The sequence below is a fragment of the Sciurus vulgaris genome (genome assembly GCF_902686455.1).
Source record: "Sciurus vulgaris genome assembly, contig: HiC_scaffold_628_arrow_ctg1, whole genome shotgun sequence".
NCBI classification, from domain to species: Eukaryota; Metazoa; Chordata; class Mammalia; order Rodentia; family Sciuridae; genus Sciurus; species Sciurus vulgaris.
The window spans coordinates 66,531-82,861 of record NW_027632391.1 but is presented as its reverse complement, the minus strand read 5'-3'; positions in this window follow the sequence as shown (position 1 = coordinate 82,861).

The following is a 16,331-nucleotide window of genomic DNA, read 5'->3' as shown; positions in this document are numbered from 1 at the left end:
ACGATCTATCCAGCAGTGAGAGAGGTGATTTAAAATCGCCCAGTATTATTGTGTTGTGGTCTATTTGATTTCTGGAATTGAGAAGGATTTGTTTGACGTACATGGATGAGCCGATGTTCGGGGCATAGGTATTTATGATTGTTGTGTCTTGCTGATTTATGCTTCCCTTAAGCAGTATGTAATGTCCTTCTTTATCCCTTCTGACTAGTTTTGGCTTGAAGTCCACATTATCTGAAATGAGGATGGATACTCCAGCTCTTTTGCTGTGTCCGTGTGCATGGTATGTTTTTTCCCATCCTTTCACCTTTAGTCTATGGGTATCTCTTTCTATGAGATGAGTCTCTTGCAGGTAGCATATTGTTGGATTTTTCTTTTTTATCCAATCTTCCAGTCTATGTCTCTTGATTGATGAGTTCAGGCCATAAACACTCAGGGTTATTATTGTGATATGATTTGTATTCCCAGTCATTTGACTCATTTTTGTTTTTTGACATGATTTGGTTTCTCCTTCATTTGGCTATTCCTTTAGGCTAATTTCTCCCATTGCTGATTTGCATCGTTGTTTTTCATCTCTTCCTCATGGAATATTTTGCTGAGAATGTTCTGTAATGGCAACTTTCTTTTTGTAAATTCCTTTAGCTTTTGTTCATCATGGAAGGATCTTATTTCATCGTCAAATCTGAAAGTAAGTTTTGCTGGGTATAAGATTCTTGGTTGGCATCCATTTTCTTTCAGGGCTTGAAAAATGTTGTTCCAGGCCCTTCTAGGTTTTAGGTCTGGATTGAAAACTCTGCTGATATTCTTATTGGTTTCCCCCGGAATGTAATTTGATTCTTTTCTCTTGCGGCCTTTAAAATTCTGTCTCTATTTTGTATGTTAGGTATTTTCATTATAATGTGCCTTGGTGTGGGTCTGTTGTAATTTTGTATATTTGGAGTCCTATAAGCCTCTTGTACTTGGTTTTCCATTTCATTCTCCAGATTTGGGAAATTTTCTGATATTATTTCATTGAATAGATTGTTCATTCCTTTGGTCTGTTTCTCTAAGCCTTCCTCAATCCCAAAAATTCTTAAAATTTGGCCTTTTCATGATATCCCATAGTTCTTGTACATTCTGTTCATGATTTCTTACCATCTTCTCTGTTTGTTCAACTTTGTTTTCAAGGTTAAATATTTTGTCTTCAATGTCTGAGGTTCTGTCTTCCAGATGTTCTATCCTATTGGATATGCTTTCTATGGAGTTCTTAATTTGGCTTATTGTTTCCTTCATTTCAAGGATTTCTGTTTGTTTTTTTTTTTTTCAGTATCTCTAACTCTTTATTGAAATGATCTCTTGCTTCCCGTATTTGCTCTTTTAACTATTCATTGGTGTGATCATTTAATGCCTGCATTTGCTCTTTCATCTCCTCGTTTGCTTCCCTGATTGTTTTAATTATGTACATTCTGAACTCCCTTTCTGACATTTCTTCTGCTGTGCTGTCAGTGGGTTTTATTGATATAGTATCTAGGTTTGTTTGGGACATTTTCTTCCCTTGTTTTTTCATATTGGTCAGATGTCAGTGGGAATCTGTGATATTGCAGATTTCCTCTATTTTCTTATAGTGTCCCTGTAGATTTCCAGTGTATCACCTCCCAGCCTTCAGTAGCCTGAAGTCTTGGGGTAACTTGATAATGCAGTACTTCCAAAGAAAGCTGTCCCTAGCCTGCTACTGGTTCCAGGGCTTGGAGCTGGCCCTCTGTGGAAAGGCTCTTACTGGGGGGCCTGCTCCGAAAGCTGGCCCTGTGGGAGGACCACCGCTGGAGTGCCCAGGGCTGCCTGGAGAAGACTCTAGCTGCCCTGCCCTACTCTAATAAGCTGCCCGAATCTGGGCCTGCTGCCCGGGCCCAGCTTCACCAGGTGGGGGAGACTCACCCCGTGGTTCTATTTTAGTCCAAGTCTCTCAATGCCTCCCTTTCTTGAATCCTGGGTTCTGGAGTGACTGGAGATGCATTCACCCTCTAGTTCGCCATCTTGGATTGCCCCGTTGAAAAAGCCTGTGGGCCAGAGGGGGGCAGGGCTGCATGTAGAGGTCTCTGGCTGCCCTGCTCTGGTCCATAGACTTCTTGCGGGTCGGAAGTCTCTGCTGGCTTGGGGACTTGTGGCTGGCTCTGTGTAGAAAGGCTCTCACTGGGCAGTCTGCTCTGAGAAGCTAGCCTGGGAAGGCACTTTCCACCGGAGGGAGCCGGGCTGCTTGGGGAAGTCCCTGGCTGCCCTGTCCTGGTCTCTGAAGCAGCATGTGGGCTGGCCAGAGCTCGCCGTGTGCTGGATCAGGGACTTGAAGCTGGTTGTGTGCAGAAAGGCTCTCACTGGGGGGCCTGCTCCAAGAAGCTGGAGAATCTGCCCCTGTGGGAGGAGCCTACCACCAGAGTGCTCAGGGTTGCCTAGGGGAGACTCTAGCTGCCCTGCCCTACTCTAATAAGCCGCCCCAATCCGGGCCTGCCACCCGGGCCGAGCTTCACCAGTTGGGGGAGACTCACCCCGTGGTTCTATTTTAGTCCGAGTCTCTCAATGCCTCCCCTTCTTGAATCCTGGGTTCTGGAGCGACTGGAGATGCAGTCACCCTCTAGTCCACCATCTTGGATCACCAGTTCTGCTGCTTCTTAAAGGTGTGTCCTGCATCCTGTGAACTAAGAGTGCATTATCTGAGGTGCTTCTTAGAGATGCATCCCGCATACTGCAATCTGCCTATCTGTGATCTAGAGGTGTTTTCAGTTCTCCGCTCTGTGATCTGCATTCCACCACTGCCTGCTGCTTCTTTCTGCTAGCTGCTGCTCTGCTGTCACCCCCCGCCTTCTGCCTGTGGCCTGCTTATATCACCTCCAGGAAGTGGAGGGCAGGGCCACACCTCTTATGCAAAGATTAGGCTAGAAGCTAGATGTCCGAGCAGGCACGATTAGGAGTGCTTGAGAACACATGTGCATGCATTATGTGCGTGGATGATAAATCACCTGAGTGTGCTTATGTCAATTAACCTCCTCACTGCAGACAACTCTGGCTGACTGCCAGGTGCCATCCTGGTGCTGTCTGCATGGCACAGCCCCCAACACATATCATTACATTCAATTTAAAAACAAATTACTAGATGATATTTGCAAGCAACTCTAGATATTATTAGAACATAAATATACAACTCTAAGTATCCAAATATAAACTGAACCCAATTTTAAGAAAAATGTTCAGTATGGGAATAAATAATTCCCAGTGAGAGAATAAAAATGGGGTTTTGTCCTCATGACATAAACTCTAAAGGAGATCAAATACATATTCATGAAATTTATCTTGATAATGTAGAAGCAATTATATATTTATATTATACATAATATGAGAACTATGTATTACTATATTGTGCTTCCATATTTCGAAATCAACTGTAAACTCAATTTTTTCAGTCATTTCCAACATTGATGTTTTCTTATGTCCAAAGCAAAATTTTGAATCTTCATAGGCAATTTCCAGGACTCTAGGTTCTGTTCCATCTAAGAAGAGGGAGAGAAAGGTCTTTATGAATAAGGACAAAGTTGACAACCACAGTGAAGCCTTTGCGTGGCTTAGTATATGTGCAAGTTCATCCTCTAGGTGTGTATCTGTGGTCACTGCAATGTACATTCCTTTTAAATGACTGCACAACACCTGCATGCAACACCATCCATACACTCAAAAGGTAAGACCACACTCAAGGAATCCTGGTCAAATCTGAGTTCAATTTCTTTAATATCTGCTTTCCCAGATTTCACCATGTCACCTCTTATGTCAATATGTCCCCACCCTAACTGTACATAGCATGTCAAAATGACCTTTTTAAGAAACCCCCACATTAAGCATTCCTAAGGACTCCCTCTTTCTCATGGGAAGGGGAGCCCATCTAGAAGTAACACATGAAGATGATACACCCCAGTGACAATGATGAGGGTCCATTGGGTGCTGGAATCCTTCTTTATAGGCTGTTTTTATAATTTTCATAATTGCTGTTTTAAACAAGCAATAAAGACTGTGTTTAACTTTGTTATTGTAAATTAAAGAGCTTGACCAATCTCAGTCTCCAGGACCTCTTGGGTGTGGCCAAGTTTCCTCACCCCCTTCATCCAGGCAGTCAGCACCCCTGACTCCAGAGACAGGCATGATCTAGGAGGGTATCCAGATTTCTGCCCTATGCAGCAGGAGAAGGGGTCTGAAAAAGGACACTGAGAAATTCCCAGCCTGAGAGCCTGTGGGGAGACCTATGGTGAGGGACACATCCTATCTCCCAGCCATTTTCCCAACAGCACTATGAATTCACTACACTCAGGCAAGCAGTGGTCCTGGCCACTCCAGAGGAAGATTCAAGATAAGTGCCAGCTCATCTGTGCTGTCATGGGGAGGTCCTGCACATCAAGTCTAAGGCTCATGTTCTTGGCAACCCCACCCCAACTTTTTCACCTACTGGAAGAGGAGTGCTGGTCTGTGGTTGCACACAGCTCATCTGGGCTATGAGTGATCCCTCTCCATCCAGGGCCCCCTGGTCCCCACTAAAGCCTGCCTGACAGCACCACCAAAAGGGGTCAGGAGGATGTACTTCTGGGAGTAACAGCACCAGGTGCCATAAGCACCAGTGACACCCCCACCCTGAAGGCTGCACCTGGGAGAACCCACCAGCAGTGAGAGGACCTGAGGAGCACCCATCTTGGACACTGGTCCCAGCTGAGGCCCCCTCCTGCCTGGATCCTCCAGGCACTGCTTATGATATTTTGCCCAAACCAGAAACTCACCCAGCACTCCACCCACGATGAAGAGTGGCAGAATTTCACAATCGAGGGTGGAGGAGCATGCACAGCTGCTCAGTAGGTTATGGGAAGCTTGAACTCCAAAACTCACACCTAACTTTGGCAGGGTGTCCTTCCATCCACAGGAAGTCAATACCCATGACAGCTTGAACCTCCCAAGAGTGAACACTGAGGGGATCTCTAGGTCTGTAAGGTGTCTGTGTTGGATTGAACTGGTCAAAGGAGAACAGGTCTTACACTGTGGAATCAGTAGGAGGCTGACTAGTGTCCCCAGAACAGCTAAGCAAAGACACACTCAAACAATTGGAGAATCTTGATACCAAAATCAAAGAAAGCAGCCCCAACATAAATAAAACCAGATTTTGTGAGCATGTGAGCTGAGGTATTCTGGCATCCCTACAAAGGAAAAGGACAGTATACCAGGATACCGGTCCCTCCCAGCCTGCCCTGCTGAAGCCTTTAGTCAGAGACTGGGGGCACTCATGCTCTGTTCTCAGCAGCTGTCCCCTCCAGTGTTCACAGAGGAAGTGTAGGAAGACAGTTCCTGATCCCAAAGCTGCCACCACCAGGAAAATTGCTTCCCAGCAGTTTTCCTTCTGTCTGTCCAGACCCTTGCAGGACAGTAGACAGTTCTCTGACAGCTTTGGGGTGGGGCATGGGCAGAGGGATTTCTGCCATTTCAAGAGCTCCAAACCTAGCTGTCAAACCCACCACCACCCACCCTCACCAGATCAAAACTAGGTACAAATGCTGGATCACACCTTCACTACAACAATGGAGGACAGTGCCCTGTCCCAGGCGCAGCAAGTGAGATCCTGGCAATGCCATCCCCGCTTGTTCACTGGCTGCACACCTGCAGGACCAGTCCAGTGCTAGCACACCGCCTATCTCCTTTCCTTGCTTCTCACTTAAGAGCCCAGGGTGGCTCCTGCTGGCTGCCCTACTCCAGCCTACCACCCTGTCCCACCCTTGGTGGCATGTGGAACATTCATATTGGGGACTGCGCCATGTCTGCCTTTCCACAGAAGAGAGCCCCCAAGGAGTCATGGTCTGTCCTTGTACTGGAGGCACAGGAAACATCAGCCAAAACCCCCATGTGACACCCTTGTCCCCACCTGCTCCATGCCCCAAGAGCCACCCTCTACCTGCCAGTCAGAGGCTGCTCAGCCCTCCCGCTGCCTGCCACCTCCACTGGACTCCAGCCCCTTGTGCAGCCATCCTGGCCACCTCTGAGGGGAGGAATCCCTGCCATTGCCACAGCTGGTCACCCTAAATCAACATCTACAACCCTTTCCAGAGGATCAGGAAACCTCAATAGGTCAGCTGGTGGACCAGCAGGTTCTGGATCCAAAACCCCAATGCCCATGCTCCACAGTCCCTCCAGGATTGAGGCATGATCCAGGCATGCAGTTTCCGCAACAGTCCCTCTTGCATCCAGTACACACATGTGAACTTTTGCACATGTGCATCTGTTCCTGGCACAGCCGTACTTTGTGCCCTCTGTCAACAGTTTTCTGCATGTGCCCAGGATTCTCTAATCATTACCTTCCATAGCTGTGTCCTGGTAACAGGTTTCACTGTTGTTTTTCCTGAAGCCAAGTGGGCCACAGTAGAAGGACCCTTTGCACTCACTGCTTGCATTTCCAAATAGCATCTTTAATCGCTGCCATGGGTACATCCCAGGACAAGATTTGTCCCTCACCATTGGCCCCAAGGGACTGGCCAGCGTCATCTGTGCATAAAGCCCTATCACAGCTCCAGCAGACTTTTCTACTCTGGTTGGCCACTCTGGGCTGCCTGGTCCCACAGGGACACTCAAAGGTCATCCTGCTGCTGGCCTGCAAGGGCACATTGGTGGTTGAGTCAAGTGCCTCCTAGGTGTTTGTCCAGGGTTCTGAGGACCGTTCTACACTTCCTGGGAGACACAGACATGTCTTCCATCCTCTTCATGCCAGGTCTGGTGAGGAAGATGCTGTTGTCTGCTGCACCTTCCACTGATTCCTGCAGCACAGACCATCAAATCATCAAGGAGATGCCTCATATGGCACAGGAGCAGGAAGGTGCTGCTTGCCTGCTTGCAGCACCAAGGCCTATATGAGATCACTGTCCAGGGAAGACTGTGCACGGAGCCCCTAGAGACAGTGGCCAAGGGAGCCTGAGAAGGAAGAAGACTCTGAAGAAAGAAAATATCAGAGGGGGAGCTCCCATGTCACTGGAGGAGCACAATCTGCCTTCAGGCCCCTAGTGTCCCATGGCTGCCTGCCTTCCTTTGTGCCCAGGCCTGGGGTTTTACAGGGAAACCTCTGCACCCAGAGCTCCCAAACAGAGCTGGCATCTCCCAGTCTAACTGTATGACCTCCTGCCACAAAACAAATGCCATCAGCAGCTCAGACAGCTCCACTAGAGGTCTCCCAGGCCTGAAGAGGAGGGCTCCAGGCCCTTCCAACCGTGAGCTTCCCCTGGGATGCTCTTTGTCCCCAGGGATTCCACTGAAGAAGGCCCAGAATCAGAAGGTGGCAGAAGGCAGGGTGGGACAGCCATTGATGATGAAAAAGTATTCATGTACTTGGGACCCCAGCAGGCCATGAAAATGAGTTTCCTTTGCTGCCTTGCCACTGAGGGGAACCTCTGAGGCTGCCACCACCTCTGGTAGTGGCCTGTCCAGTCACTGCTGAGGACCTAGACCGGGAGAAGGAGTAAGTTCTGCAGCACATCAACCACTGATGGGTGAGATCCAGGCCATGTATGACAACAGTACCATGGCCCCCCACGTCCATGCATGGGACCCTGCTGCATTGGGAGGGGTCAGGCCTGTGGCATCACTGGACCTAAGCCAGAACTTGCCCCACCATGCCAGTACCACCACTGTGGCAGCCTCCACACCAATGTGGGTGGGCTCTGCTGTCTCATCCCAGAGACACCCTCCCACCTCCAATTTAGTGTCCTCTTCCTCCCCAGCTTACCAGTTGCTTCTCTAGCCTTTCCCTCCAAGGCCCTCTCCCAGCACATTTGCATGCTTGGCTCCATAGCCAGTGGCTCCCTCTGAGGCCATCCTCATGAACACCAGTTTGCCTTCTAAGTCCCTCCATCTGGGGCCTCCATTCAGCTAGTGTAGGAGCTTCCTCCTCTCTCACCAGGGCCCAAAGTCCAACAAGACTCACGGAGCCTCACAAGTGGGCAGCACCAGCAGACCAACTCCAAGGGTGCGGCAACAGGTTCTGCTTGGGAAGCAGCCTGTCACCCCTGGAGCCACCATTCCACCAATCCCTGGGGCTCCTCATGGGAAGATTCCCATGGCCCTCTCCTTTGCCAGCCCTCAGTCTGGCAAACATGGCAGCTCCAGATCCAGGGGCAGCTCCAATCCCACCATTGGCTGCAGGCCCCCAGCCTTGGCCAGACCAAAGCACTCATCCCTTGGGGCTGACACACATAGAAACCCCACCATGGGCTCCCATGCCAGCACCCAGGCACATTCTGCTGGCAGTCAGGTTGCAAGGCCTGCTGGGGCATCAAATACATTGGTCTCTCCTTCTGCAGCTGCCCCCCAGAGGCCAGGGCCTGTGGCCAGAATTTGTCCTAAGAACAGGCAGCTCCAGTCAACCTGTGACAAACAAGTTACATCCACTTCCAGGCTGACAGTTAGTTATGTCAAAGACAACTGGAAGGACAGACTTGTCCCCAGGCCTGACTACTCCCATGACAGCAATGAGCATTTGCACACAAAGTAGAGGGACCCCCAAATGTGGAGAGTACCATGGGGCAAGCTTGGAACAGAACAACAGTGCCCTTTCCCTGAGCACTACCACTGCACCCAGAAAACACAAAAGAAAGAGCAAATGGGGGCAAGGAAGCACTGCAGTTCCTACTCTGAATGCCATCCCCCAACACCTGCCCAACACCTAGGCTCATCTCAGGGGACCAACACCACCCTGAGAAAGGCTACTTCTAGTAGCTCATCTGTCCCTTTGACATCAATGAGATCTGAGAGCCCAGACTTGCTCCCAGATCTCATATTGGCCTTTGGGAACATATGTATCTCTTCTCAAAGAGGAGGGACCCCAAATAACAGATAGCAACCTGGGGCAAGCTTGGGACACAGTACCTCCAATGTCCATAGGCAGAGCACCACCATGGGGACCAAGGGACAGAAGGGAAAGTGCAAATCAGGGCAAGCAAACACTGTTGTTTCTATAGTCACTGCCACCCCCAAAGCCTGCCCTACAGAAACCCTTAGACTCTCCTGGGGTACAAGGACCCCACCCAAGAAAGACCTCCTCTACTTGTAGGTCTGCTCCCATACCACAAATGGGATCTGGGAGCTCAGACTTGGTCCCAGGTCTGACATCTCCCAGGACAGCAATAAACACCTGCTCAAAAAGTAGAGGAACCCCAAAAATTGGAGAGCAAAATGAGGCAAGTTTGGGAGAAAACACTAACAGTGCCCCTGGCCAGAGAACTACCACTGTTCCCAAAAAACAGAACCGGAGAAAACGAAGACAAGGAAACACTGGAATTCCTACTCTGAGTGCCACCCCCCAACACCTGCCCACCCAGGGACACCTAAGCTCATCTCAGGGGACCAACACCACCCGCAGAAAGGCTACTTCTGGTAGCTCGACTGTCCCTGTGACATCAGTTCAATCTGGGAGCCCAGACTTGCTCCCAGATCTCATATCAGCATTTGAGGCCTTGTACATCTCCTCTTAAAGAGAACGAACTCCAAGCAACAGAGAGCAACCTGGGGCAAGCTTGGGACAGAGCACCTTCAGTGTCCATAGGTAGATACCACCATGGGGACAAAGGGACAGAAGGTAAAGTGCAAACAAGGGCAAGCAACCCTCCTACATTTACTGCCATCCCACAAAGTCTGTCCAAGGAGAACCCCTTAAGCTCTCCTGGGGGAACCAGCACCATACACAGAAAGGCCACCTCTACTTGTGAGTCTGTCCTCATGCAATCAAAGGGATCTGGGAGCCCAGACTAGACTCAGATTTCATATCTGCCTTTGGAGCCATGTTTCTCTCCTCCCAAATTGGAGGAACAAGAAGTCCAAGACAGGGCTAATGGGGCAACTTGGGCTTCAACTCCTTCAGTCCCTCTAACCAGACTATCTGCATAGTGACCACCTTAAATGGGAGAAAGAACAACTCTGTTCCTGGGGCCAATGGGGGGGCACTCTTAAATTCTCCCCCTGAAGAAACCCCCAATCCACCTTGGGGCACCGACACCACCATGAGAAAGACTTTATATTCTTACACCCATACCCTTGCCTCTCACCCTGGCAGTTCTGCATCTCTTGGGTGCACGGCAATGAGGACCAACAATGTATTGCCCCAGATTTAATAAGAGTTCTGTTGTAATTCCTCCAAATGTTTTTTTTCTGTCCACAGTTGGTAGTACTTCTCCCCATGATATGCCTGGTGTTCAGATGTTTGGTCATTTAATGATGTCCTTGAGGTCTCTTCTGTTCCTTGTTTTGTTCCTATTTCTTGTCCTCATTGCTGTCTGAAGGTACTAGTTTGGCAAAGTTGTCCTCAAGCACTGACATTCTGTCTTCCGCTTGATCTGGACTGCCATGTCTTTCACCTGTGGTTTTACATCACATATTGAAATTATGCTTTCCTAAATTAATACTTGATTTGTTTCAAAATCTCTCTCTCTCTAGATTAGATTCAAGTGCTCATTCACTTTCTGCCTTATTTCCCTTCATTCTTTCAGCTGTTCTTTGCATTCTCTTTGATTACCTTGACCTTTTCAAAAGGTCATTCTTCTGACTGGTTTGTCTCTCATTTCATTCACTTTAAAATTTTTGGTATTGACCTTGTTTTGTGAAATGTCTTTTGTTTGTGGTAAAATTTGCACTGCTGATTGGGTGGATGTCTCTTCTGGTTCTTTTTGGATCTTAAGCAGAGATGGAACACAGAGGAGCTTAACCACTGAGCCATGCACCAAGGATATTCTCTTGTTTTCAGTTTCAACCAAACTATCACTAAATTTTTTAGGGCATGACTAAATTACTGAGGCTGACTTTGAACTTGTGATCCTCCTGCCTCAGGCTCCTAATCTGCTTGAATTACAGGCATGCACTACCATGCCTAGCTCTCTCCCACTTTCATTCAACTCACCCTAATAAGCAGCCTTGTCTTGTTGCTGTAGGCTGGTGATGGTTTGCTGTTGTGTTGGGTTTCACTAGAAATGTACTCCATGGCCTCTTTTCCCTGCTGCATCTCCAGCTGTAACTAGTGAGGACTGATCCTGGGCATTGAGTTCCATAGTGTGAAGAACCTGAGTTCTCTGTTTGTCTAGAGAGAAGGGGGCCCTGTGGTAATCCAGGGATGTGATGTTGACAGTAGGGTCATCTTGCTCACATCCCATGTGGACTAGGTATTGAGTACCCATCAGAGGGATGGCTGTGAAATAAAAAGTATGAAAGTAATATATCAGAAAATAAGACAAAAAGGCAAGAATATTTTAAAGCAGGGGTGTGATTGGTTGAGCTGTCCAGAAGGGTCTGGCTCTAACAAAGAAGCAGCCTGTGATAGATTTACTTACAGTGATACAGATCAAAGGGGATAAGTAGATAAAAAGTTTCAGTGTGGGCGAGTCTTATTTTGGTTCTTGCTTCTCCATGTGGCAGGATCTTGCCGTAAACAAGTTCTTTGGCTCCAAGGCTGTGTTTGAACTTCAGCTATGAGCTAGAACAGGGTGGCAGAGAGAGATGGGCATTCTTGCCCCTGGGAGTTTCCACATGGGAGTTCCCAGAACAGGGCTTCACTGCCTACTGACTAAAATATTGCTCATTTAACACAGGGCTCATAGGTGGCATCCCACATATCCCACTTCTTTAATTTTTAAATGCAAGTGGTGGGCAGTTACTTTGAGTTCCCAGATCCTTGTTCTCAGGGTACCACAGCCTATTATAATGACACAAGAAAGAACTAGTAGCAAACATATCATTTCAATAACATTCCATGAAGAATGTTTCAACATATTTCCAGGATTAAAGCCATTTAATTCATAAAGTATTTGTTCAACTAGTAATGCAGGGTCCATGCTGTTTATCATGCTTTTGTGAATATCCTGGATGTTATGATGTAACTATATGAGCTTCAAGCTATCATTATTATGATGCCAAATTCCCATTAGATGATTTTTAGCCTTTCCCCCATCACATCAGGAAGTATTTTATTTGGCTGCAGTGACATAGATATAGCGAACAGGGCTTTTAATTCTTTGTGCAAGTTTGAGGGAAGAAAGCTCATTAATGATATTGATGACATTAGCCTTCAAAGCATTTAATGTAGTCTGAATCTTTTCATCAATAGTTACCTAACTGTACAGGGCTTTGGAAGTATTTTGAGCCAATTTATTAAGAAAATGAATTTAAGTTACATTTCTTACAAGTTACTGATATTTATCTCTTTTTCTCCTTACTCTTACATTTCCAGTAAATAAAGCATGTGGAGAATGAATGTAGGCTGACAGGCCATAGCAGGAACTTTCCTTGCAGTTCCTGTCCCTAAACTTAAGTATGGGGCCACGTGTAAGATGGAGAAAATATGAGGCAACACTTAGATGCCAGAGATCTTTTTTAATATTAGCCTCCTTTATGGTTAGAACATTACTAACAAAGTCTCCAGGGGTCAAGGTATCCAGACCCAATGGACTATGCCTCCAGATATAGTGAATGTGGGAACAGATAGAAGCCTGAAAGAATACATTAAAATACATAAAAACCAAATTATCATCAAATAAGAAGTAACTGTTAGACTACAAATGTGAATTACTGATCTTTCTAGTGTAACATCAGTAAGTTTTCTGGTTTAATTTGGTCTTCATTGCATGGTAACTAGTAGTACAAAGTAATACCCAAACAATAGGGAATAGTCTGAATCACAAGGAAGTTCAAAAAATCAGAATGATTATATATCTAATCTTATTTTGGAGTCTGAAAATAGTTCTAGATAGCTCAGTTAATTTTCTGGATCTACTATATTAAATAATTTAAATCAAACATGGTTTCCTATAAACTCTTTTCAAGAAGAAGTAAAAGCAAAACACATTTTAGTGGCAGTGCTGCCACACTAACACTTCCTGGCTTTGGACCTTCTAGAGGAAATGATATTCTGCTGTAACTATCTTCCATCAGTCTTTGAAGATCAATCCAAAACATATCCATATCTTTTAGAGATTTTATGTTGCACTGGCAAGGCATTTGTACATTCCATCCATTTAAGAAAGGTGAAAAATTCTATTGTAGTCAGTTAGAGCAGTAAGATATTGGGGGATGTTCCATGGGAATGACTGACTTGTTATGAGAAGGTCCCATTTTAATAACTGGACATGTAATCTAAACTTCAAGTGTCGGTATGATTGACTTGCCTAGGTCCTCCCTATGCTGCCTTTTCCTCAAAAGTTGCCTTTAATAGCCAGCATACTTATCATATTACATATAGGTAGGTTCCCACTGTAGCCAGCATATTTAAATTCAGTGGTATGAATAAGTACAATATGTTTATCTGCAAATTCCCCATCATGTGGGTGTCATTAGTAAATGCTGGGATGGATTCCCCAGTTCACATTACTGGGTTCATTAAATGTGGACCTGGGAAATGGGTCCCGTGTGTCTCTCCATGGACTCTCCTTACCTGACAGCTCAACAAAGCCAGGATAGCTATAAACACTGTGGTTGGGGTCTTATTACCTCCCTGTTGTTGACTTATTTGTTCAGCCTGATGTGACAGGTCCTTCAGCTGTCTCTAAGATGACACATTGGTTTTTCTGGAAATATAAAGCATAGCTCTACACTATATAATTATTGAATCTGGTTTATTCCATTTTTTCATGTGTTGTTCACAAGTGCTGAGACTTTTAATACTAGAGTTAAAACATATTTAAAAAACCATTTTGTGAGATTTAGTGGGGTTGTTTAGGGTTGTTTTTTCCCATTTTTTATTCTCTAAAACTAGAAAAAAAAAAACTGGATATAAACTGGAACATCATTAGCCTTCACTTGTAGCCAATGGCCTGGCACTGTACAAGTATTTAAACAGTAAGTGACTTAAGAAATATTTTTATTTGGTCAGGAAAATTAGTAAATTTGCCTGTTAGGCATGTGAGGATTGTTAGTCAATGTTATTGAACTTAAGAGGGCATTACAGTAAAAGAAGGCCTAGTTTTTATCAAATATGTGATTTGATTTTGTTTCTAGTAATGGAGAGCAACAAAATTATAAAATGGGATCAATATAGATACTGAAAATCAGTTTTATAACTTGCTTATTTTATGTGCAATGGTCTTCTCACCTTCAATTAACTTAAGTTATTATATTAGAATAGGTATTTGTTAAGGCATTAGCAAACAGTAGTTGTAATGTTAGTAAGTAAAACACAATATAAAATGAATAAGCATAAAATTATATTAATTTTTATAATAGCTATGGATTAAGGAATGTAATTTTGTATAATTTTAAATAGTTTTAAGTAGCATTTTCTGTTTATATTAGTCACATAGTAATTTGTATAACAAAAATTAATCTTTTCAATTTAAGTTTAAATGAACTTGAATGATTACTTTAACCTGGAATGAGATGAGAGGCAGAGTTTTATTATAAGAGAGGTTACAGAAGCTATCAACAGATATATTTTGAAATAACAAATACATACTTTCAGTGTGCACAGGACAAAAATTTCCACTTGTTAATAATAAAACAAGAAGCAAAAGAATGACAAGATTTTACCTAACAAAATAGGAATAATATTTATTGTCATTAAATGTAGTGCCAAGTGTGGGAATTAGTGCTTTTAAATATTATTGGGGAGAATGCAAATTGGTAGTATCTTTTAGGACAGTGATTGGTAAGTAATTTAAAAATTCTTAGAATTTTATATGCCATTGAGCTACCAATTATATTTTAGAAATTTATGTTAAAATAATGTTTATTTGTAAAAAGAGATCTGTAGGAATATTCTTAATAGCAGTTTTTAAGGTAGCAAGAATAAATGTCCAATATATGGTTTTGGATAAATGAATTATATGCTAAAAAATCTGGCATTAAAATAATATTGGGTGCCAAAAAAAAGGCAAAACTGTAATTTATCTTGGTACAGAAAATTCCCCTAAGAATAACTGACAACCTTACAGAGTTATTAAGCTATTTCCATGTCAGAATACTTTTATCCCACAGAAAATTACTTTCCTAAGAAAATCTCTAAGGTGAATCTGCCAAGTTACTTAGGTTTGTAATGCATGGTTTCTTGCCACTCCCATATTTCTGAAATCTTTTTTCATAGAACTTGAAGGTAGATCTGAATATAGAATTGGATGTTACTGAAATACTCAATATATTCAGTTCACTGTGGCTAGTAAATGAATTTTTATAGGAGAATAAAGGGAAGTCCAAGTCCAGTATCACTCACACAGAAACCTTCACAATTGCAGTCGATGGAACCCAACAAATATTTTTTCATATCAAATTGCTATGACCCATCACATGAGAACATTATAGACTATTCAATGTTTTCATCATCACTAAAAGCTTTGTGTGAGCTTAAGCAAATTGTCTGATTTCTTGAACCACAGGATAATCAACTATAAAAAGTAGGCTGGGGTGGATGAGCCTGTTCTGGTTTGAATGTCATGTGTCCTCCAAAAGCTCCTGCTACTACGGGAATAGCGAGAGATCCTTGACAATGATGGCATTCTCAAGAATGACATATTGCAGCAGTGCACTGTGAAATGCTGTTCGGCTGGATTTCTGATGCAGCCACATAAGTATCGCTTCATGGTGGCACTTTTGGGAATGGCACTTCTCTTTGGTGTTCGATATGCCCACAGGTAGAGAGCTATTAAGGGAATAGTGATGGGCAAAAGCAGGTGGTAGAGACTTTATGACAGGCTCATCTTCTATCTAAGGCATCTGTTGTTCAGAGGTCATTGACATCGATTAGATTGAGCTGTGACCTGAGGAGTCCAGCCTTGTTTGAATAGACGGGATGGTAACTGTTGGCAGGTGGGGCATGGCTGGAGTCGGTGGGTGACTCAGGGCATGCCCAGGAAGGGTGCATCTTCCCTGTGCCCTTTCTCTGTCTCTCTACTTCCTGATCCCCCATGAGCTGAGAAGCTTTCCCCCACTGAGTCCTCCCCCATGATGTGCTGCCTCACCCTAGGGCCAGAGCAATGGAGTCAGCTGTGTATGAACAAACTTCTGAAACCAGGAGCCCCAAATGAAATTTTCCTCCTTTAATTGTTCTTGTCAAGTATTTTGACCACAGTGATGCAAAAACTAAAATAAAGCCCCAAGCTTTCTTCAAGTTCCACAATTCTGTTTCTATGACGTTGCTGTACATACTTTTGTTTTGCTGGGTACAATTTTTATTAAAATCTGGTGAAAATGAAAGCTGTGATTGCCCTTATTTGTGCATAAAATAGGGATCTATGCACTTATTTTTTTGTAAGTAGAAATTTATAATTATTTTTAATGATCTAAATTTTAATGTAAGAACAATTTCCTTGCAAAACTTTAGTACCTAA